Below are 23,704 nucleotides of genomic sequence, written 5' to 3'. Positions count from 1 at the left end.
GGGAGTCCTTCTTTGAGGACACAGTGAAAATCTTTGACCTAATACAAAGCCCAAGGTGAAATTTAGAGTAGAATAATTATCATAACCTGATTTCACATTCAAAGTAAAATAGAGCAGTGTTAACTAGGTATAGACATTTCAAAGATCATTTAAAAACAAGCAACACCTGAAAAACACCAAGTAAGCTTTTAGATGTTAGACTAGACTGTAATCCACACAGCTTAGAGCAGTATTTCAAACCTGGTGGTTTAGATAGTCTTGGTGGTCATTTGAGATACACAGTAATTATACAGCTTTACAACAAGGCTTCAAGCTCAATGCTTTGTTTTTATGGAAACTTTATTTCTTTAAAAAAAGCTGTGGTTTTTTTGAACTTTTAAAGGAACAGTCAAACCCAGCATTTAATAATTTAATAATTTAATTAATAATTAATTAATAATTAATAATTTAATAAATAATTTTATCAATAAATGCTATGTATAGAAGTGTTTTCAGCTAGAATTTAATTCCTCTTTGCTTTGAAATCATAACTGATTTTCAGCTAAGCCTGAAGAAATGTTGGACACAAACTTGTGAATATTCTTTGATATGTATGCTTCATTCGAGTCTATTCACATTCTTTGTCAAAGCTGAAATATACTTAGAGTGCAGTACCCAGACTAAGCAGATATGAGATATGTTTATGACCTACAAAGTTACAAAAAAGATTCCAGTTCAAAATGACAGAACATAAACTGATTTAAAGTGCTACATTAAAAATCCCACAAATAACACATTCAAGCAACTTCAATGGATGTTGTATTTAGAAGATTCAATACTACAGAGAACAAAGAATGTACAATGCTTACTCAATCACCATTCTCCTTGGTGCTTTTCATCCTAAGATACTCTTAATCACGGGATGGCAACTGTATCTCTGTGACTAGTAGCCCAATTAATTAAGGAAATACAGAATTTTGTTTAAAATATTTTAAACACCTGTAAGAAACTACAGTATTTGCCATTTACTCTGGTTAGCAATCAAAAGGGTTTATATATGATTGCAATCCATAAGAACAGTAACAACAACAAAAATAGAACAATTTTTTTCTCAATAAAAATAGGTCAGCCGCTAGAAGGTATCATTCTGTGAAGACATTATTTTGAAGCCCTAGTCAAAGGATCCTGTGTAATTTGCCACTAGGTTTCTACATTATGCCTGGAGATCCTTAGGAAAAGCAGTTTTGACACAACAGAATGACATTTGCAGAGTGTTATACCAGAGTGAGAGAACTGAGGTTGATGGCTACGATCACATTCCTATGATTTAACCTGTTACATCTTAATTATTCAACACAGCTCATTGGTCCAATATAATAAATATTTATCTCATTCCATGTTCAGAGACAAATGGCATAACCATTCTTCCCATTATTTTCTGGAGGCAAGTCCTTGTTTACAGTTTGATGGCAATCACATGCTGGTAGTTTCTTAAGCTACTGTATGAAGATGCTGAAGGCCATCACTATACAGCATATGGCAACATAAGGACTCTTGCATTCACCATTCTGGCACACTTCTAAAATATTCCCAATAGTCCAGTTTTATTTCAGTCAAGAATGTTAGGTGCCAGAGATCAGATATAAGCACATATATATATAAGCAGCAAGATTACAGTCAACAGACTCTGAAAATTGAAAATGGCAGACATAGTGAGGCCAATGCTGGTCCAGCCACATCACCCTTCCAGACCAGGGCCCATCTAAGAGGTTTTAAAGAATAGGTTTAGCTATTTTTATAGGAGACATTTCAGCATCTCTGGACCTTAACATCAGTGGGAGTCCTGGAATATATCATCTATAGACAACCAGGGTTAATGTGCTTTAATGAAAAACTGATTTGTGTCCCCTGGGAAATGTTGGAATTTAAGATGTTTAGAAGAGCTTTGCTAAATTTAAGTTAGTAAGACAGTCTTTCTACTCAATCCCATGCTCTCTTACACTGCCCATCACCTGCCTCTCCCATTCTAACATCAGAATTGGCATCCTTGTTTGTTGATGAAGTATTCAGAATCTCATTGACACCTGTCTGGCTCACTGTTGATTTGCTGAAGGTTTTTAATGCTTCAAAAACTTGACTGAGAATAACAGTAGACAACATACTGTAAATGTTGTTCTTGGGAAATAAGTCAGTTTTGCCTTAGTGGAACCAGCTGAGTCTATCCACCAGATTGGTAAACACAGAAACTAAAACATTTGTTCTTGGGCATGGCACTGATGATCAATCTAACTGTAATAGAGACATTCCTTATGGCTGATGGTGGTCTCAGAAACATGAGCTTATGTTGGCAAGCTCCACTGAGGCATAAAAGGGGGATGTGCTATTGGCTTAAGAATGATGATATTTGGGGGTGGAATCCAAGGCAACTCATGTACTAAACAAAGATGCACATCAAATCCTAAGCTATGTAAAAACACTAGCTGACCAGGATCTATCTACTATTTGAAAATACAGGAAAGGACTAGGGACCATAAGAGGTCTTTCAGAATATGTCTGGGTCACATCTCCTTTGTTATTCAGAAGAGTCTGTTCACATTCACTGGATGTTTCTCCTGGCAAGAAGAGAATTTCCTAGATTTTGGCCTTGAGGAAAACATTATGAAAGGTTATCGCTTCCTAGACAGAGTGCAGTTAGTATATCTCAGTGAGAGCAGGCCTGAGCACACATTCCAAACGTCTCAGAGAAGTGATCTTCTCCTTACTTCTGAAGTATGATTTCCAGACCGAGGAAAATATATAACACAGCTTCCAACAGAGACAATTTCCCAGAGAAAGTCTTCTTTTTCCTTAGGAGTTAGACATGGTATAGAATAGAAACTACATATATTGGAGAGGAAGAGCCAGGGAGGATCCCCAGCTCTTAGCATCACACGTCCAGGAACCTAGCTGAGCTCTGTGTTTCTCTTACTGTTTCTTTGCTGTTTATTAGCTTTTGGGAGAAAAAGCAAAGTACCTCCAACAATGGCAAGGTTGGACAAGAAGCTATGTGTGTTGAAACTGGCCTTCTAGGACTTGACCTGTGAAGATTAAGAGTTAACCTTAATTGCACCTTCTTTCTGCCTTATAACATGGGTAATTTAAAACTGCTGTGAGACTATGCTTCATTTAGAACACTGCTGTCCAGTTTTCTTCAGCATTCTATATTTCATTGCTACTCCTGTCAAGGCTTACTGAGCACCATGCACAACAACACCAGCTCTATCCTGCTCCTTCCTGAAAAACTACAGGTCCTAGAATTCAGTTGGCTCATCTTGTATGTTAACATGTCTCAGCGGTCTTGTCTGGATAGGTGGTAAACACTATTCTGGGTGTTTCTGTAAGGCTCCATTATGAGTTAGTTACTTGACTTTCAGTAAAAGGCCAACACACCTGCCAACAAAGATGACTTCCAACATGCCCTTTTGAAGGTGGGTAGGTTTCATCTAATCAGCCTGTACTAAAGCAAAGAACTTATCACCCCCAGCAAAAGATTAACTCTGTCAGCAGACAGACTAGATTGAACTAGATCATGAACTCTGTTCTCTGTTGTGTCTCCTACTTGATATCCTAACAACCTGCAGTGCTTTTACTTTATGGTATCTATAATTTTTTAGTAATTTAAAAAACTGGTTTCTTTTTTCCTGCTGGTTCTGTTTCTCTGGAGTATTCCTTCTCATAGAGCTCTATGGACAGTGTGCCATCATGAGCTACTGGGATCTGTTCTGCTACAGGGCTCCCTGCTATTGGGCAGCTTAAGTCATTTTGACTTAATATGCTGACAAGTCAGCATGACCTGTATATCTAGAATTTCATAGCTATTTATCACATGGCAAAAACAATGTGTTACATAGTACAATATTAACTATAACACATTAAGACATGAGACACTTCCTGGGTTGCCGCACTTTGCCTCTACACTAGACACCCAGAGTGTGGTTCCTCTACATTGAATCTTGAAACATTTAGTTTAGACGATGCTTGATTTATGGTGAATTTATGTCCCAGTGAACCTACAATCAGTTGAAAATATAATACTAGCATAAAACTAGAATAGCAGTTCCATTCTTTAAGGTCAATGTAGGCTCTTGATCCCTGTGACCCCCAGCTGGCTGGATAGCTGCCATTTCTGCCCTATCCAAAGTGGTGAAAAGATCTGGTCATATATTACTAATGCAGGAAAATATTCAAGTTCAAACTCTGAATCATGTTTCTACTGAAGGGATAGTGCTTCTGCACCATCAGAAGCAAGGACCACTGGGCAGAACTCTGAAAGAAGTGTGAGCCCCAATCTTACACACTTCTTTTACACAACCATATCAGCATGGAAGAGGGAAGAGTGCAGGCTGCTGGTAAAAGTTGTTGGAGAGGTGGGGAAAAATTGTCAGCAACAGTCCAAGATGGGCCAGATGGTGCTGAGGAGGAGGAGAAGAAAGTTATTCCTCATTTCAGCTCTTCTTCCCCAGGATCTTTTCCTGGCTCCCTGGAAAGTGAGAGTCACTACTTTCCTCCACACTCTTCCCCAGCACCTGCTATCTGGGACTCAGCACCTCCCACAACCTACTGCATAGCCACACATTCCATCTAAGCATCCAAAACTTGAAATGCTCTAAAACCTGGAACTTCATAATTTGTGCAGATAGAAGAGATTTTTTTTTTTAATTTCTTGCTCTTGTGTCACTTAGTAGAGTTGAAATAAAGCTGAGGTGAAGCTTGAACACTTTGCCTCCCCCTCTGATTTTAGGAGTCACTTACTGTGGAAGTCACTGGACGCAGCAGTGAATTATTAGTTCCACACTGGCTGTGTTGTAAATGATGACTCTGTGTAGGATATGATGATGGTGGATGAGGGTACTCTTCAGAGATGGCTGCTTTATTTAAGCCACTGACTTTTCACTTGAGCCTGAAAACCTGATTTTGACTTAAGTATACTAAAGCTCTACCCTTAGTTTATGCTAATACTGGCTTTGAGGACAAGGTCTTAAAACAAGAGTTCCACTCATTTTGTAAAAAAAAAAAAAAAATTCTTCTTCCTTAAAGATATTTTGATGCTCAGTGTTCTTTAAGATGGAAAAAAAATCCTAGTCCACTGTAAAATAACAGACACTGAAGGTTTTATACAACGCCTCTCTTCAGGTTATTTTGGATGAATATATGAACCATACATGAGTTTTGTTTTTAGTTTTGGTGTCACTTCAAGATAAGTATTGTACAAAAAGACCCCAAACAGAAACAACTTTTGATACAAAAATTTTGGAGAAATGAATAGCACCTTGGACAATGTAGTGCAGAGTGTTACACTTGGTATCTTAGAGCACACCTTTGTAATCATACATATTTCAATTTCATGTAGTTAATCACAGAGCCTAGCACCAAGCATGCTCTTGGGAAATATGTGTTGCATGACAGACTCAACACCTGGTATTGAATAGCTGGCACTGAGGTAGCAAATGCTAGAAGAAAATTTATTTGGGGAAAAGTGAGGTATACTTATTACTGAGTATTTTATTACTGTTTTATTTATTATTATTTGGTTATAATATTTTCCCAAAGATTCAGAAATGTCAAATTAGCTCAATGTGCAGTTTAAATTACCAGCAACTTTTAACTCAAGAAATTCTTACATAGGAAGGATTTCCTACTGTGAATTTATTTTTTAAGTTTTCACCCATACACACACACACACACACACACACACACATACACATACTGCTTATTATACAACCATTCCAAAAACAAAGGCTCTATTATAACATTTTCCATGATATATACCATTGTAATATACTAATAATCTCACCTGAGTCCTCCCAATGTCTTATCTCTTCTTTATTTTTCTCCTTTTTTCCCTGTTCTTTATCCCTTCAAATAGCTCTTCTTCCACTTTCAGGTTTCAAAACACACATATTGATGCATACATACAGTTATAATGTGTTTAATATATTCATAAACATATATGTAATTGTAGGACAGTGAGAGGCATCCTTGTTTCTGGCTGGATATTCTCAGAGACCTGTATGAGTAGAGGGGAAAGTGGGTTGGCATCTAGTTTGAGAAAGGATCTTGACAAACAGGGGAGCAAATTGACCGCATATAGACTGTCTAAAAAGAGGTTAAAGGGGCTCTTGACTTCTTGTAGAGCCAGATAAATGGCATATAGTTCTTTTTATTGGTGGGAGTGATGGGGTAGCGTTTTAAATCGGAGGATAGGGATTTCATTCTCAGGGAAGTAGTTTATTACTGCTGCAGCTCCCATTTTTTCCCATCAGTAAATATTGAGGGGTTTCTGCTATGAGTCCTTTTGAGAATAGTTTGTGGGGCAGCCATAGCAACAGAGGGAGGGCAGAGGCCCCTTTTAAACGTCAGGATAATGGTTGTCAATTTTTCCTGGGAATCCTATTAAGCTGACAGCAAAGCAGGAGTGATTTTTGATTAGCCACTGAATGTTGGAGAGGGAAAAGGGGGTGATACGAATGTCAGGATCTTTTCCTAGAGTTTTCAGGGCTTTATCCCTGCCATTTTAATCATGCTAGTGAATACATCCACTTCATTTCAAATTCGGGGTGCAACACCCATTGGGGTGTGGAACCATCCAGCACCCCTGAAGTTGGTAAAGGGCTCCCACAAGTATAAGGAAGGGGTTAAAGATAAGGAGCTGTATAGATATTGTTGGGTCATACCTAGCAAGAACCATATCTTTTAAGGTTGCATTGATAAAATTTAGGGGTTGGACTGCTTCTGGGGACAGTGTTTTTGGGAAGGAAGGACTTTTGTATCCTTTCAGGAGGTTGAAGGGTGCTTGTGGGAAGGGGGAGCCAGGGTCAACGCCAATTGAAGTTGCCCAAAAAGCTCTGGAGGAAGGCGAGAGTTAATTTTTGAGGGAACAAAAGGGTGGGTTTGAGAGGGCATATTGAGGAGGTAAGGGAGATCTCTGTTCCTACATGACCATCTCTTGCAGGGGGCCCTGCAGGGTCTTTGTCGATTTCCAGAAGGTACTCAACCAGAAACCAGGTTGCCTTTCAAGATCCTACATGTAATTATATATGTATGTATTAACATAGATTTTGCACAAAAGATAAAGTACATATTATTTTATATTAAATCCACAAAACATTCTGGAAGCCATGGAGACAAAGAAGAGAAAAATAAAGATTAGTTTTGTGAAAGGTGGAGCTAGGCTAAAAAAAATAGAATCTGAGGGTAGTAGAGCCCTTGCTCCAAGCTGTGTTCAGGAAGCTCAAAGCCTAATCCCTACGCAAGAGGATCCTAGATTTTCAGAGCAGGATTCCTTTCATTGGTGGCTGTCTTTGAGACTGCTTCTTCTAAGACCACCAGGACTAAAACATTCCAAAAATTGTGGCACAACCTTCCTGCTCTGTGAGTACTAGACTAATCTCTCTGTAGTCAGGTTTGTAATAGTTTGACCTAACACAAACAGCCCTTTTGGGTGGATAAGAATTTCAAAAGAGCAAGATGAAACAACCCTGAAGTGCTTTGGCAATTATAAAGGGTAGTACTTCAGGGGGATGGAGGGGAAACAAGGTTTTCTAACTTTTTTTAAAAATTTGGGTTCTAGACACTCCACTACAATGCTGACAGCATACACACACAGAAACACACACACAATATAGAGGGAAATGATGATAGATAGATAGATAGATAGATAGATAGATAGATAGATAGATGATAGATAGATAGATAGATAGATAGACAGTTAGATGATGGATAGATAGGTAAATAGATGATGAATGATTCATAGAGAAATCTTTCCTGCTTTAACTGCCCAATTTTTAGCAACTCTTTCCCTCGGTGTAAGTTGCAAGAAGCTCTAGTCCATATCATCTTACCAGGCTGTAATTTTATAAATATAGGCTTTATATTTCACTTAATTATAAATACTGATCTAACAATAACTCTTCTCTCTCCTCCTTCCCTCTCTCCAAGCTTTCTCTTCAGTCTTTCTGTTTTCTCATTCTTTCCTTTTCCTTATTCTCTCTCATGCCTTCTGCCTGTCCTTTGCTCTCCTTTATTTTTCTTGTCAAGTTCTCTTTGCAGTTAACCCACAATGCTCAGAGTAATGTTGGCATTCACTGTACATATGCTAAGTGATGAATGAGTACATCAATGGAGGTGGCTGACACAAAAAAAGGTTTTCCCATCCCTACCTTTCAGAATTACATAGCTACTACCTATGTGTTTGTTACTTTCTGCCATTTGGGAGAGCAGCTGGTATCATTCAAATAATAACTTTTTATTACGAGGTTATTATTATGCTTTGGTACCTCACCTCCACAGATAGATGAAATCTTGCTTACTATGTACCTGCCATCAGAAGAGATTAGAGATATATAATTCTGGTCTTCAAGTGTCTTAACACAATTTAAGTATTAAAATAGTGAAGGTTCATGTGTGGACTTGGTATGGAGATAGACAGTTTACTGAGGTTATTTCCAGTTGCTCCTACATAAGAAACACACACACTGCCACTGTACTGCAGCTGACTGGCTCTGCTGTGTTTTCTACTGAGCATTCACTTAGCAGCGGTCACCTCATAAATCACACTGCATGTGACAGAATGGGAGGGAAGTGACAGACATGGTATTATCTTCTGGGAGGGATTATAGAAAAAAACTTAATTAGAAATTCGGAGTGACAAATGGAGGATGTTTGGCTTTTGTTATTTTATTATCTTTGTACCCAATATCTGTCCATCTGAGAAAGCCCAGAAACAAAATGCTTCCTGCAGCATAAAGTCTTATAGTCTATCATGTATGGGGTTCAGAAAAAAAAGATTTGTAAGAGAAATATTTGTGTGTGCTTTTTCAGTTACTGCTACATGGACTTTATAATATTTATGATGACATTCAGACCTAGAACAGACAAAGATGATACAAAATGATTGAGTGTGTCATTCATAGACATTTGTTTAAAATACAAAGCTGAACCTTAATCTTCTCTAAAGAAAAAATGATGCAAAAACATAAAGTAGAATCATCTTTAATGTATAAGAAGGGGGAGCAGCAATGACATTCAAATGCCCAGATCATTTAAAGTTGCCCCCATGGGACCACCAAGACAAACTCTGAAGTTCCTCCACGGGATGAACTCAAAGAGAAGTATGAAGCCTGTGTGAGTATACACTTCAAGGGTCATCTTTTCTGGGCAGCTACTGGGCAGGAAATCAAGTGCTTTTATATCACCAGAAGAGATATAAAAAACAAGGTGCACAGCATATCTAGTGATTGAAAACCCTTGCAGAAGTGAACATAACACAGCCCTTGAACTTCAAAAACAAAGGATACTCCTAGTCTGCACTGACAATAAATCAGCACATTTGCCACTCTTGCTAGATTGGGTAAAATCAGCACAGTTTTTGGATGAAGGGAATTTGCCTGAACTGGTGGCTTTATTTTGAGATTTAGGTTCTCTCGAGAAAGGGTTGGCATAACTAGGGGACTTTCAGTTATTACCACCTTGCTGTAGCAATTACTTTACATTTCCAGGCTTTCAAAACTTCCTCTTTGAGGGAAAACTTTGCTAATTAAGGCCGAAGTCCCCCATGACCATGCAGCCTCTGGGCTTGGTACAATATGGGAAACTCTCTCCAGAGAAGGAGCAGAGTTTCTCCTTCTCTGACCTTGTCTGGGGAATTCTAGCCCCCCTCCCCCTACCTGAAGAATGTCACATAGCCTTAGTTAGATTACAGGATCAATTAATTAACTTTTTCCTGATAAGAACCTGTTCGGCTTGCAGGTAAGATTTCTAAAATGCTTCTCTATGCTAATTAGGCATTTTGGTGTTCTTACTCTCAGTCCCAAACTTTATAAGTTTTGAGTCATCCAAAGTAAAGTTGATCTGCCTCATGATAGCTGGTCTGGTGTCTTCTCACAGGGATTCCAAGCTCCCTCCCCAAGCCCATTTCCACCCCATCATCTCTGATCCCACTGCCTTCATGGAATGTATAGATTGAGGATCTATAAGAGTGGAGAGAACTTCACCCCTTTCAAAGACCAGGCAAGGGGCAAACAAATTCTGAGATAGCAGCAAGGCAGATTATGTGGGACTGAGCTATTGTGTTTTTGTTGTTTGCTGGGAGTGAAAGATGCTACCACTTGCAGTTTGAGACTGGATAGTTTCAAGGTCCTGGCAGAAATGTGCTGATGAACACAGTCAATCTTATCCAGAGAGGAGCATACACCAATCTCCATTAGTTTAGATGATGCTTGCCAAGCAAGGTTGGTGGGCTTCTTGATCAGCAGATGAGAACTATACTTTCTGCAGATTTTCAAATGTTTATACACACAACATTCATGTGCAGGTTTCTCTTTGTACAGGTGCAAGAGGAGAGGAGGAAAATGAATGAGATTTGTGAATGGTACAAACTGGAGTAATTCTTGTAAATCTAGTGAGCCTAATAAATATAGTGAAGCAGAAAAGATATGGTGCTTTCATTTTTACAAGAATGAGGTTTTAATGCCAGCTCCATTATTTCCTGGTGACTATTTATTGCTGAGTTATTTTTATGTTCTCATTTCAATTTTCTTTTTACTTTTTTTGTGAATTGAAAAGAAAATTGATACCCACTCTACATGATTTTTAAGGATCAAATAACTGAGTCAAATACTTGCCCAGTGATATGTCTATAAGTAGGAGTAGCTGCTATGCTGGATTATTTTGCCTGATCACATTTAGATATTTGAAAAATCTGGCATTTTACTTTGCAGTTTTACTTATTGATTTTGTTATCTATAGATGACATAAAAAGAACATAAGTTAAAAACAGAGTTGATTTAATCATTGAAACATTTAATGACCTCCCTGTGTTAGTTTGATTTTTCTTTCTTATCAGTTATGGTATTACTTTTATCCACTTAGTTAGGAAAAGTCCACATTGTTGAAGACAGGTTATTAAGCTACTTCATAATTTGAGAGAAGAAGCTAACTGTCAATTATTCCCTCTAGCCCAAAGAGCAAAAGGATAAACAAAGAAGTTTATACATCTCTCAAAATCTCAAAGAAGGCCTCTAATATATTTCATTAAAGTAGTTTCTGAAAATATTGATATAATGTGCATATTAATGGTTTGAGTGACACCTTGGTGTGTTGGGAGCATTTGAAGTGCTGTGTGATCATCACAACTGTCCATTCACAGAGCCTACTCATTACCCCAACACAAGCTCAGCACCATCAAAGAATATTTTCCTGGACTTCTTTCATCTTGGCCCCTACAAATATTGTTATGTTGTCTCTCTATGAACTTAGCTTCTCTAGTCATCTAACAGAAATAACATTATTTGGTATTTGTCTAATTATGAGTATTCTATTTTACATAACATAATGTTATAAAAAATCTCATATCTAACACTTACCAATGTTTCATTTTATCTTGAGGCACCTGGTAATTCAGTCACTCACTTATATCATGAAGCTTCGTTCTACGTTTTGGTTGCTGTGCTTAATGATATTCTGAAAAGCAGAGTCCTTATTTAGGTTATATTCGTGAATTCAACTACTTTGGCTGTTTATATACCCAGAAATGAAACAGTGTGGACATATGATAATCCCATATTTCTCTTTTTAGCAAGTCGCTTACCTGTTTCTTGAAAGGTTGAACCACTTTAGATACCCATCAACAACACATAACTTCTAGTTTCATCATAATCTTACCAATACTTGCCATTTTATATTTTTGATAATGGTCTTTCTAATTGGTAAGAAGCACATTGCATTTTTATCTGGATTTGTCTTTATATTCACATCCATGTATATGTTTGCATATGTACACACACACACAAAATGTGTGTGTGTTTTACAAATTATATATATATATATATATATATATATATATATATATATATATATGTTATTTGTAAAAAAAGAGGTAGAGAAACATTCAAGTTCTTTGCCCAAGTCCAATTCTGATTTGAATTGCCTGCTGCTCTGTTGAAATCTAGGGTTCTTTATATATTCTGCAAATTGTTCTCTGTTAAGTATAGTCTTAAATGTCCTTTCTTAAAGTATCTTGTGAAGCCATACTTATCTCATTTTTGTTTTGCTTTACATTTCATTTGTTGTTGCATATTCCTTTTTGTTTGTTTTTTAAAAATTTTTTATTGGATATTTTATTTATTTACATTTCAGAAGTCATCCCCTTTCCTCATTTCCCATACCCCCAGAAACCCCTTATCCCACTCCCTCTCCTCCTTTTTGCTTTTATACCATTTTAATTACATGCAAGTATTAAGGTCAGTTCTAGGTTGAGGAACTAACAATACAATAGATACAAATTGTCAAGGAACAAATAAGACAATAAAAACAAATCATCAAAGAACAAACAAGGCAATAAACAAAGTTCCATGATCACTCCTGTGATCACAATTTCTAAGGGTTTATCAGGATGACCAAAATATCTGAGCCTACTTCCCTGTCCTATTCCAAAGTCATTTTTATGTCTGAAGCCTACTAGCCTAAGATTTAGGTTCCTGCCTGAAATTACTTCTTTGTTCTTGGCCAATGTCATATTCCTGACAAGCAGCACATTTCCTTGTTTTTGGCCAATATCAGATTCTTGCCAAGCAACCTTAAAAGCTCTCCACCTCTCCCACTTTTTTATTTCATAAACAAAACTGAGCCTGTCTTAAGTCATTCTGACAAAAATGCCTTTCTTACCCATAATGGAATATGCATTATCAAAAGCAATGCACTTATGTCTTAGGTTGGTAAGGCTCTGTGCAGAATCTTACCTGTCCTTGACTTGCCAGCCTGTTAAATTAATAACTATGTCTGAGGGGTCCATTTTTAGTTTTAAGCCATGTGTTTGTCTGCCAACATGTTGGCATTGATAAAGACAAGCTTTACCACAATGAGCAGGAATAAAAATATTCCCAGGACAAAAAGAGCTAGCATGATCAAGCTATTTATGCCAGTCTTGAAGCTTGATGAAAATGGAAATACTGACCTCAGGGCATGGGTAATTTTATCAGCAGTATCTGCCACATTGATGCTTAGCAAAGCAGCATTCTTTAAATTTATAAGCTTACTATGCAAAGCTAAAACATCCAGAGATGTGTTAGAATTACGCCAAATACACTGCAAGGGTCTTTAAACTTTTTCCTAATTATAATGACTATCATTGTAAATTTTACAAGTAAAACAAATCCAATGATATTTGGCATAACACTCGAGATGTCTCCTTACTCTTAAACTCTAACCTCCTTCCAACAATTTGAATAGGATAAAGAGCATCAATCCAGTGTTCCAAACACCTATCTAAAACCTCTTGTTTACTCAAAACATTAGTAACATTTTTTTGCTAAATGATTAACAAAGGTAGCTGTCTTAACTCCTGTGTCAATCTTATTGCAGAAGCAGTGTTGCTAGCAATTAATGTAATTAAATTGTTATACCAAAAACAATCAAGCCCACTACCCTCTTGCTTCTGCTTAAAGCCTGACTCACTTCTTCCGGTACTTGCAAGCTTTTTTTCAGAATACCAAGGTTCTGTAATACTCAGGACAACAAAACAAAAGCTGGTTGATAGACCTCTGCAACAGACATACCAGGTTTCAACATACTAACACAATTAGAAAGTGTACAATCAATGCAACTTACATTAAATACTGTAGAAGAAAAAAAAAGTAATTTTAAGTTGACAATTAAAAGAGCCTTAACACATGTACTAACACTTGTTTGAAATCTAGATCCTGTCCCAAATTTATCTCTTGCTAACATAACATCATAATGATGAAGAAAACTAAACCCAGGAATTTATTAAACACTCCCAGTGAACCTCTGAGAAAGAAAAGCTTTCTCTGTAGTAGTATTGATATGAGCCACCAGCTGTGCACAGTGACCTTGCTAACCTACCCTGTGCTTAAGTGGATCTACATTCTCAGATAACACAGACAAATCTCTTTCTTGTCAATAGCTGTCAAGTGGGGACTTCAGTTGCACCACAAGGACCACTGTTATCACACTGGTTTTGTGCTTTTAGCAACGTTAGACAAAGGCCCACAATAATTCACTAATAGATTTAATAGTTGCTTTATTTCACTCAAGCAAAGTCAATACAATTAGACAAAGAATCACATGTAGAAGATGTGGGCATATGTTTATGATAATTTTTAGCTCTTTTTTAATAAACCCACTCAGTGGTTTTTTAATATAAAATTTGTCAGATATTCTACAATGATAAACATAAAACATTAGCCCACACTGACTACTCTTGTCCTTAGTATACATTTATTTTCCTTAGATAGCATTACTTTCTTTCCTCCCAAAAGTAGGTCATACATTTCTCATTCTTCAAAGTAACTCAAATTAGGTTACACAGCTCTTACTGTATTATTATTCAGTCCACTTTTCACATGTCAGAGCTTCCAGAAACTCTGAAGGAACTTATTAGTTGCCTATGTTGATGATGCAGGTAAGTTGACACAAAACTCACCCCAACAGGACAAAGAGAAATTATAAAATTCTGAATTGAATCAAGCAATAAAATGTCAATTCAAGACAACAAACCCCATTTTTGTATCTCAGTAGAACTTTGTCACAAAAGAATCAGACTTCTTCTAAAAGAACATCTGAGTAGCAAGAATAGTGTCACTTATGATTCTGTTTTTACCAGCTTAATACGAGTTGGACATAAAGCAGAGGCCATCATGGCTCACATACAGAATTTTTGACATGGGAAAATGTCTCCACTTGCAAAGCTTAGAGCTGGTGAATGAACTTTCTTCTTTAGATTATTGTGCTCTTCGTCATCATATCAAACTGACAGAGCATAGTTCCAAGGTCAAGATATCAGCATGGCTGGGTTCTAATGAAGACCAATTTCTGAGCAGTACTCAATTATTTCCTTGTCTTCTTCCATGGAGCAAAGATAGCTAAGAAGCTCTCTGTTGTCTTTTTCACATGATGCCAATTTGTTTTGTTTTGTTTTGTTTTTGTGGGGTAGGGGGTTGTGTGTTTGATTTGTTTTTTCAGTACTCTGGCTACAGTCCAGTACCTCAGGCATGCTAGGTAAGTGCTCTTCCACTGAACGTCTTTAAATTTTACTTTGAGACAAGGTCTCACTCCTATGCTGGACTCTATCATGCACTCTTCCTGTCTTATCCTCTAGAGTAGCTGGGATTACAGAAACATGCCATTCTTAAGGGTTCAAATACTTGGTCTAATTACATCCTACAACACGCCATGCTGTTGTTTCACACAGGAGATGATGACTTTAATATTAAGTTTTAGGGGATCACCATTATTTAGCTCATATGCATCACAAAAAAAAAAACCAACCCTTAAACTGGAATCCTTGATTTGGATCCATTTTTCCCACTTACAAATTACTGAGGGATTCTTTGGAAAACTCCTGAGATTTTATAGCTTGTGTCTGTATATCTGTTCTCTGTAATGGTGCCATCCACCCTCTTTACCACAGTGCACTTTAAATGCTACTTTAGAAAAGCATCCCACAGCAAAGTCAGCGTAATAAAAAGACTATAGGGCTCAGGAATGCCCTGGGTGGCCCCTGAAGGTACTTGGAGTCTCAGCTGCTTTTGTGAAACATAATATGATGACTATGTGGAGGAAACATCAGTTGCTAGCTGGTCAAATTATATAATGGATAAAGAAAGGGACTTAAATATCCTCCTATGATATTTACATGTAGTTATTATACTTGATTATAAATATGAACTTTGTTGTTAATGAACAGTTTAGTTATTTAAGTTTTTGTTTGTGGACATATTATATGTTGAATATATTTTCTGTCATATTCAGCTCCTCTCTTTCTCTGGAAATCCAGTTTGTCTGCTTTGTCCTGCTAGACAATCTTATGTCTATTTTCATGAAACAGGCACACACACACACACAATTTTATGAAACTATATAGTTAAAATACTTTCAGTTGTGCTCTTTTATAGATGAAAGTTAATATTCAAACATTTCTTTTAGTTTTTAAAATGTTTTTAATCAAAATAGAATTACATTACATCTTCTGCTTCTTCCCTCCATTCTCTGCTAGTTGTCTTCATTTAAACCTCTCCTGTAGTCTTTCACTCTCAAATTAGTAGTTGTCACCTTTCTTTGATTACATTTGTTACCTGCAGAAACACACACACAAATGCTTACACATACACACACAGGATCACACACACACACACACAAACACACACACACACACACACACACACACATCTCCACACTCACAGAGCCTGGTGAATTAATATTCTATAATTTCAAAGCTTTCTCATGTACAATGGATAAGCAATAGGGAGCCCTGGAACAGGCTAATTGTTTGAGTAATTATTAGTTATTTGTAGTCCTTTGTCTTGGGATGGGAGTCTGTGAAACGTTTCCCCTTCAATGTTAAAGTTTCCATTGATTGTTTCAATCTTGTTAATTCTAGTCTTGTTTATAGGAAAGAAAGTTTCACAGCAGATCTTCTGATATTCTGGTTCTTACAAATAATTTTGCCCTATCTTCCCTGATGTTCTCTGATCCATAGATGCATGTATCTCATGGATTCATTGATAATCTATATTATTTTAAGAGTCATTTGAACTACCCTTCCTAACTCTTTGAAAAGCTGCATCTGGATCTAGGATTTTTATTTTATGGTTCATGGTGGAAGTACTGTCAGCTCTGGTGATTTAACTTCCTTTAAGATATCCCACGGTTTTTGGCTTTCCAACACCTGTCAACCCCTTGCTTCCTTACATATTCTGTCCCTACATTCAAATGTTTTTCTTTGCTTTGTGACTCACTGAATTTTTCCAGAGCCATGTGTGTGATCAGATTTTGAAACTATCTATTGGAGTCTAGTAGATGCACCAGTGGGCACTCACCAGCAGGAAATTACTTCCTTGTGCTCAGAATCCTTCATTAGTTAGTAATATAGCTGTGTGGAATAAGGCCTGGAGGAACTCTCCCTCTTATCTGATGACTATTTTTGGGTCTACTATTGTGCAGGCCCAGAGCAGGTAGTCACATTTGCAGTGAGAAAGATATGTATTATTTTTTATATGTCTAAAAGAAATTATAAAGAGTTATTCTAAGCTTTATCAAAGTCCTACTGTAGACTTACTTAAACTGTGAGTCAGGGGGTCTGGTTATGGAAGAGAGTCCACTAAATGAAATAAACTTGTCTTTGAAAGATGAAAAAGAGACCAACAAGGCCTAATAATTAAAGATCCAGCTGCTTATTTATCCAAAGTCTATTACAGGACAACTAGCATTAGGCAGTGTACATTAGCATTACACACTTATAAAATACATATTTTCATGTATAGTGAAGTGCTTATAAAAGAGACACTTTTATTTTCCAAATTAGAGTCCTGGTTTGAGAAATTGCCACACTACTTGCTTTTTAAATTTGAAATACATAAACTCAAAATCTTGGTGAAGTGAATTCATTTGGAATGGCTGAGATACACACACCCACAGTCATTTTAATATACTGTTCCCGCTAAGTACTTTTGGGTTTGATTATCTTTCAGGTTTCAGAAGCTTTACTGCTTGTCTGTGAGCTTATTTCTTACATTTTTCTTTCTACTCTTCAATTACATAGATATTTTTATCTCCTAGAAGGCATCTGGAGTGAGCTGTTGAAGACCTAATTCTGGATTTGTTGATAAGTGAGGCCTGCCTAGCGATTAATCAGCACACTATGATCTGTTTATAGCTTATGACAGTTAATCAGGTGCGTTACAGCAGTGGGAAGAAGAGGCATTCTCATTCTCTCCCTGTATTGCTGAATTCCCTTTTCTGCTTTAAGCACAACTTACTAAGCAGCTTCTCACCAACCCAGTGAATCAGGACTTTACATCAGGAGATTGTTTTGGTTAATACCTAACATGGCAATAATTTTTAATCAACACAAAATTAGCTATCACTGTGGAGATACAGTATCAGGAGATTTTGTTAAGACAGGCTTTGACATCAGACAGAAGTAATAAATTGAAGTTTTCTTATTCTTGAAAAACATACTTAATGATTTAGACTCTGATCCATGAAGTTATTCTGGGATTTCAGGCCCAGTATCAGCAAGGTGATAAAGATGGACAATGAAAAAGACAGTGAGAGGAAAAGAAAGATAAAAAGAAAGAGAAATAATATTATCACTAGGGTAAACCTGAGAGTAAACTTGATTTCATCTACTTTTTCTGGTCATTGTCTGATATGCAACCAAGCATACTCCAACGGCAACTGAAAAGTGAAGTTTGGTTGTATTTCCGAGAACAATGGGAAAGAGTTTTGGCACACAAACCAATTCCTCTTGTCACTATGGGTAATATGAGAAAACCACAGACAGCACTTGCCCTGGTATGATCTAGCAGGAGAAGCAAGAAAAACAGGAAGATATCCAAAAATAATTATGTGCTAAAATTTACAGTACTGACACCAGATAAGAGGGGAGATGAGAGCAGAGAGATCTGTGTGCTAAATTAAGTAGGAAAGAGTTTTCTGCCAGTGAGGCTGGCCATCTGTTCTTTTAAAGAATAACAAGCAGAAAGGATGGGACAGGACATTTTTATTTCTATGTTTCAAACTCTTTAGTTGTTTTCAGAATGTTCAAATTTGAGCCTTAGGTTTACACCCAGAAAGAAGAGACAGATACTTTCTTTTTGATCATTTGGTCATTGGAATTTTGTGTCTATGATTCTTTCTAAAATGGAGTCACATCTCCTCTGAAGTCCACAGGCTATGTTATGGCACTGAATGAAGAAATCTCCCGAAATGGGCCTCCATGGATCATCTGTTCAGAAGGTTGTACATAGGATACTATCCAAGAATTTTAATGGTTCTCTGTGAAGATGGCATCTATATGAAAAAAATGTGCTTTTCTTTGTCCATCTTATCCTTCACAAGAGTCCATGAAGGCTGAGACCTTATCCATTGTTTCAATACTTGAGAAAGTGTCTGTCATAAAAAAATATTCAATGGAAATTTCTTTGGTGACCAAAAAATTGAATAATGTATTTTTGGGGAGATAGTTGAGAACTGTTTAGTCAGAATTCTGAATGTATACAACATACTAACAGACAAATCTCCAGATCTAAGAAAAGTTGGAGTCTCAGAAATTCTTTGATGCACTCAAACCATGACAGTTTTACATATGTCCTGTTGAAATAGATTTTTCTCACTTTTGGGCTGAGATTTGGGATTTTGAAATCTGTGGTTTTTCCCCCTGAAATAACCCAATTTTTTCCCCACTACAGAACTCTGGTTTCATCACACTTCATGAAAGAGTCTGATTTGAATGAAGTTGGTTTTTTTTTTAAAAAATATTTCAATGGAAACAACTCTGAAGCAAAGCCACTGAGGCAAAAACTTCCCAAAATGGAGTCTGGAGTTTGTAAGAGGTTTTTATTCACCACTGCTAAAAGTCAAAGTACAGAAATCCCACAAAGAGGCAGCTGAAGTCACAATTAATTTCTTGTTTCTCATCATCTTTTGGGTAAGAATACCTTAGGCAATTGTACAGTGATAACATGTTTGCCACCAGACAATGAACTGTTTTCTTAACCAACTATTTTGCAGAACTCCCAAGTGAAGACTCTCTTATTTAGGGCTTTAGGGTTGCCCCAATTAGAGACAATCAAATTGTACTTTTTTAAAATCATCACTCTATTCATGTTGTTCTTTTGTTAAAACTAATTAGCAAGAATGTGTTTTGAAAATCGATAATATATACTTTTAGTTAGGACATTGCAAAATATATACATGTATCAATATATAATAATGTATTCTATAAATATATCAATTTAAACACCAATTGTAATTTAAAATTAAAAAGTGAATTGAGAAAACAAGTTATTATAAAATTCTATTTTAACTTACTTAATGGTTATTTGTTATTCAAAATTTATTTTTATAAATGAAACTGCTAACAGGTAAATAAGCTTCTATGTAGGATTGACCCTAAGGACTGTTGGGGAATGACAAAGAAGCCTTTGTAAGTCTTGGAGCTGGTATCATATCTTGAATGACACAAAAGAGGTAGATGGAATTAGGAACATAGAGCAGAAGAGAGTAAACACATGTTGAAACTAAGATAATTGGAAAATCTTGTGTCTCTTACCTCATCTCTATGAATATGTGCTATAGAGAGGTCCCACTTTCTGTTCTAGATCTAAACACAAACTGTTCAATATGTCAAAGCAAAGGAAAGGGAAGGAAGGGCAGCTCCAGTCCCACATTTTACCCCATGACCATGTTGTGAGCCCACAGATGATTGGCCAGGTATGTGAGCCACTAGCATGAGTGAGGCTTGAATTCTTCTGCCTTGTTCTGCACTAGAGGGACTCCTATGATCCCATTAAAAAAGAAATGAACTGAAGGGACTTCATGTTCCACAGTCTTTCAGATGATATTGGACTTTAAGGAGTAGGTATGTGATCTTGTGACAAATATTTTTCCAATGGCCATTATCTCTATTTTGAGGGCTTTTGGACAAATAAAACTTTGTATGTTTAATTCCACCTTAGGCTTTGTTTGCTTTAGATGGTGGAGGATCATCACATACAATCAAAAAAGAGTAAAGAAGTAGTATAGCCTGTTTCCCATGCCTAAACTTTAGAAAATCTAAGGCAAGATTATTTAACTTACTTAACATCATGCCATTCATGTTGTTCTTTTGTTAAAACTAATTAGCAAGAATGTGTTTTGGAAATTGATAATACATACTTTTAATTAGGATATTGCACAATATATATGTGTATCAATATATAATAGTGTACTCCATATGTCAATTTAAACAACTGCTTGTTATTTTTAACTATAAACGTGTCATAACATAGAATCACCTTCCCTTTCAGATTAAAGATATTGATATTTTATTTGTTTGTTTGTTTGTTTTATAGGAGGCCATAGTCTCTAGAGATTTGAAGAGTCTCTGACCTTTAAAAAAATCCTTTGTTTCCTAGGTTACAATTCTGTCTGTATCCCTGGAGGCCTGCTGCTGCCATGAACAACCAGGTGAGACTACCAAGTCCAAAAGCCCTGCCTGCTGGGTCCTCAGCAAACCCAGCAGCCATGAAGTGTGCCCTGTCCTCTATGTGCTCCATCTTTCATGTGGGAAGTGGCTCCACTCTTGCCATTACAAAGTGGCACTTGGCATAGGCATTGCTTGAGAGAAAAGACAACTTCATATATGGAGTTGTATGTGCTAAGAGGTGTGGTTACCCAATCACCCCCACCTCGCATCATTGAGAATGGCCAATCACCAGTGACTTCGTGGCAGCTGCTGATAGGATTAAGGCAATGCTTATAAGGGGATGCACGGGGAAGAGAAGAGAGAGAGAGAGAAGAAGCTTGCTGTACAGGGATAGCTGAATAAACTGTTTGAAGAAGAACACAGTTGCCGTAGCCTTATTCCACTGGTCGGACGTGGATAGCGACACTTTCAGTCCATGACTCTAAGCACAACCTCAATATCTTTCCACTAACCCAGTCTTATTAAGGATACTAGTAGGGTAACTGCAACACAAAGACCATAACTTTGACAAAGAAACACAAGTAATAGATAATTCCATACAAGAAAAACAAAAAAGAGAATTATATACATAAGTACCCCAGAGACACATACTCATACACAAACATACACACACATGCACGCATACACACATGCATGCATACACCACAGTACCACCACCACCAATTCGTAGTCATTAAGATCTCTCATCATCAACATTCTCAATTCCCTAACAAATGGACACAGACTAATAAAATAAATGTATAAATAGGATTCATCATTCTGTGGCATACAAAAAATTTTCACTAGCAGCAGAGATAGACATTACCTCAGAGTAAAGGGATAAAAAAAGATTTTCCAAGCAAATGGATCTATAAAAAACAGCTGGAGTAACCATTCTAATAACTAATAAAGTAGACTTTTAACCAAAAGTAATCTAAATAGATGGGAAAGGATACTTCATACTCATCAAAAGAAAAATCCACCAAGATAACATCTTAATTCTGAACATCTATGTCACAAATTCAAAGGCACCCACATTCTTAAAGGAAACATTGCTAAATCATACATCAAACACCACACATTAATAGTAGGAGACTTCAAAGTCCTAATCTCAATAATGGACATCATCCAGACAGAAACTATACAAAAAAGTAGTGAAAATAATAGAAGTTATGAAACAAACAGTCCTAACACATATCTTCAGAACATTTCATCCAAATACAATAGATTATACCTTCTTCTCAGCACCTCATGGAACCTTCTCCATATACTCAGTCACAAAGCAAGGCTCAACAGATAGAAAAACTTTGAAATACCTCTTTGTTTCCTAGCAGAGCACCATGCATTAATGCTGGACTTCAACAACAACAAGAAATCCTACAAACTCATGGAAACTGAAGGACTAATTCTCTACTCAATGATCTCTGGGTCAGGGAAGACATAAAAATATTAAAGTGTTTCTAAAACTGAATGAAAACGAAGGCACAACATAACCAAACTTATGGAACACAAAGAAAGCAGTGTAAGAGGAAAGATCAAAGCACTAAGTGCCATATAAAGAAATTAGAGAGTTCTTACACTAAAAATTTTAAAGAGCATCTGAATGTTGTAGAAAAAATGAAACGAAACACACCAAAGAGGAGTAGATAGCAGGAAACAATCAAACACAGAGCTGAAATCAATTAATGAGAAACAAAGAGAAAAATATAAAGAATCAACAAAACCAAGAGTTGGTTCTTTGAGAAAATCAACAAAAGAGACCAAACCTTAGCCAAACTAAAAGGCAGAGAAGTAGTGGCCACATTAACAAAATGGTAAATGAAAAAAAGATATAACAATGGACACTGAGGAAATTCAAAGACTAATTGGGTCTTACTTTAAAAGTCTATACTCCACAAAACTGAAAAATATAAATGAAATGGATGATTTTCTAGACAGATATCAATTACTAAAGTTAAATCAAGAGCAGGTTAATTGTCTAAATAATTCTAAATCCCCCAAGGAAATAGAAGCAGTCATTAAGTCTCTCAACCAACAAAATTCCAGGGCCAGATAGTTTTAGCACAGAATTCTTCCACACTTTCAAAGAAGAGCTAATACCAACAATCCCCAAAATATTGAACAACAGAAACAGAAGTAGTATTGTGAATCACATTCTATGAGGCCATAGTCACCCTGATACCTAATCCACACAAAGACTCAGCAAAGAAACAGTTTCTGAACAATTTTCTTTATGAACATTGATACAAAAATACGCAATAAAACACTCACAAACTAAATACAAGAACACATCAAAGACATCAAACACCATAACCAAATAGTCTTTATCCCACAAATGCAAAGGTGTTCAATATATGAAAATTTATGGACATAATCCACCATATAAACAAACTGAAAGAAAAAAACTACATGATTATTTCATTGGAGGCTGGAAAAAACCTTTGAAAAAATTCAACACTGCTTCTCATTAAAAAAATTGGAGCTATTAGGGATATAAAGCACATATTTAAACACAATAAAGGTAATATTCATCAAGACTGTAGCCTCATCATATTTAGTAGATAGAAACTTAAAGTAATTTCACTAAAATCAGGGACAAGACAAAGCTGTCAACTCTCTCCCGGTCTCTTTACTATAATACTTGATGTTCTAGATAGAACAATGAGACAACTAAAATATATAAAGTAAATACAAATTGGAAAGAAAAAAGTCAAAATATCC

At 36.5% G+C, this 23,704-nt stretch overlaps 1 pseudogene; it reads right to left on the bottom strand.

The window, feature by feature from the left end:
* Positions 1 to 1,475: 1,475 nt before the first annotated feature.
* On the bottom strand, positions 1,476 to 1,715 carry LOC117722788 (protein kish-A pseudogene; annotated as a pseudogene).
* Positions 1,716 to 23,704: the final 21,989 nt, after the last annotated feature.

Source organism: Arvicanthis niloticus, chromosome 17 (genome assembly GCF_011762505.2).
Source record: "Arvicanthis niloticus isolate mArvNil1 chromosome 17, mArvNil1.pat.X, whole genome shotgun sequence".
Lineage (NCBI taxonomy): Eukaryota > Metazoa > Chordata > Mammalia > Rodentia > Muridae > Arvicanthis > Arvicanthis niloticus.
This window is presented reverse-complemented; position numbering and strand designations above follow the sequence as displayed.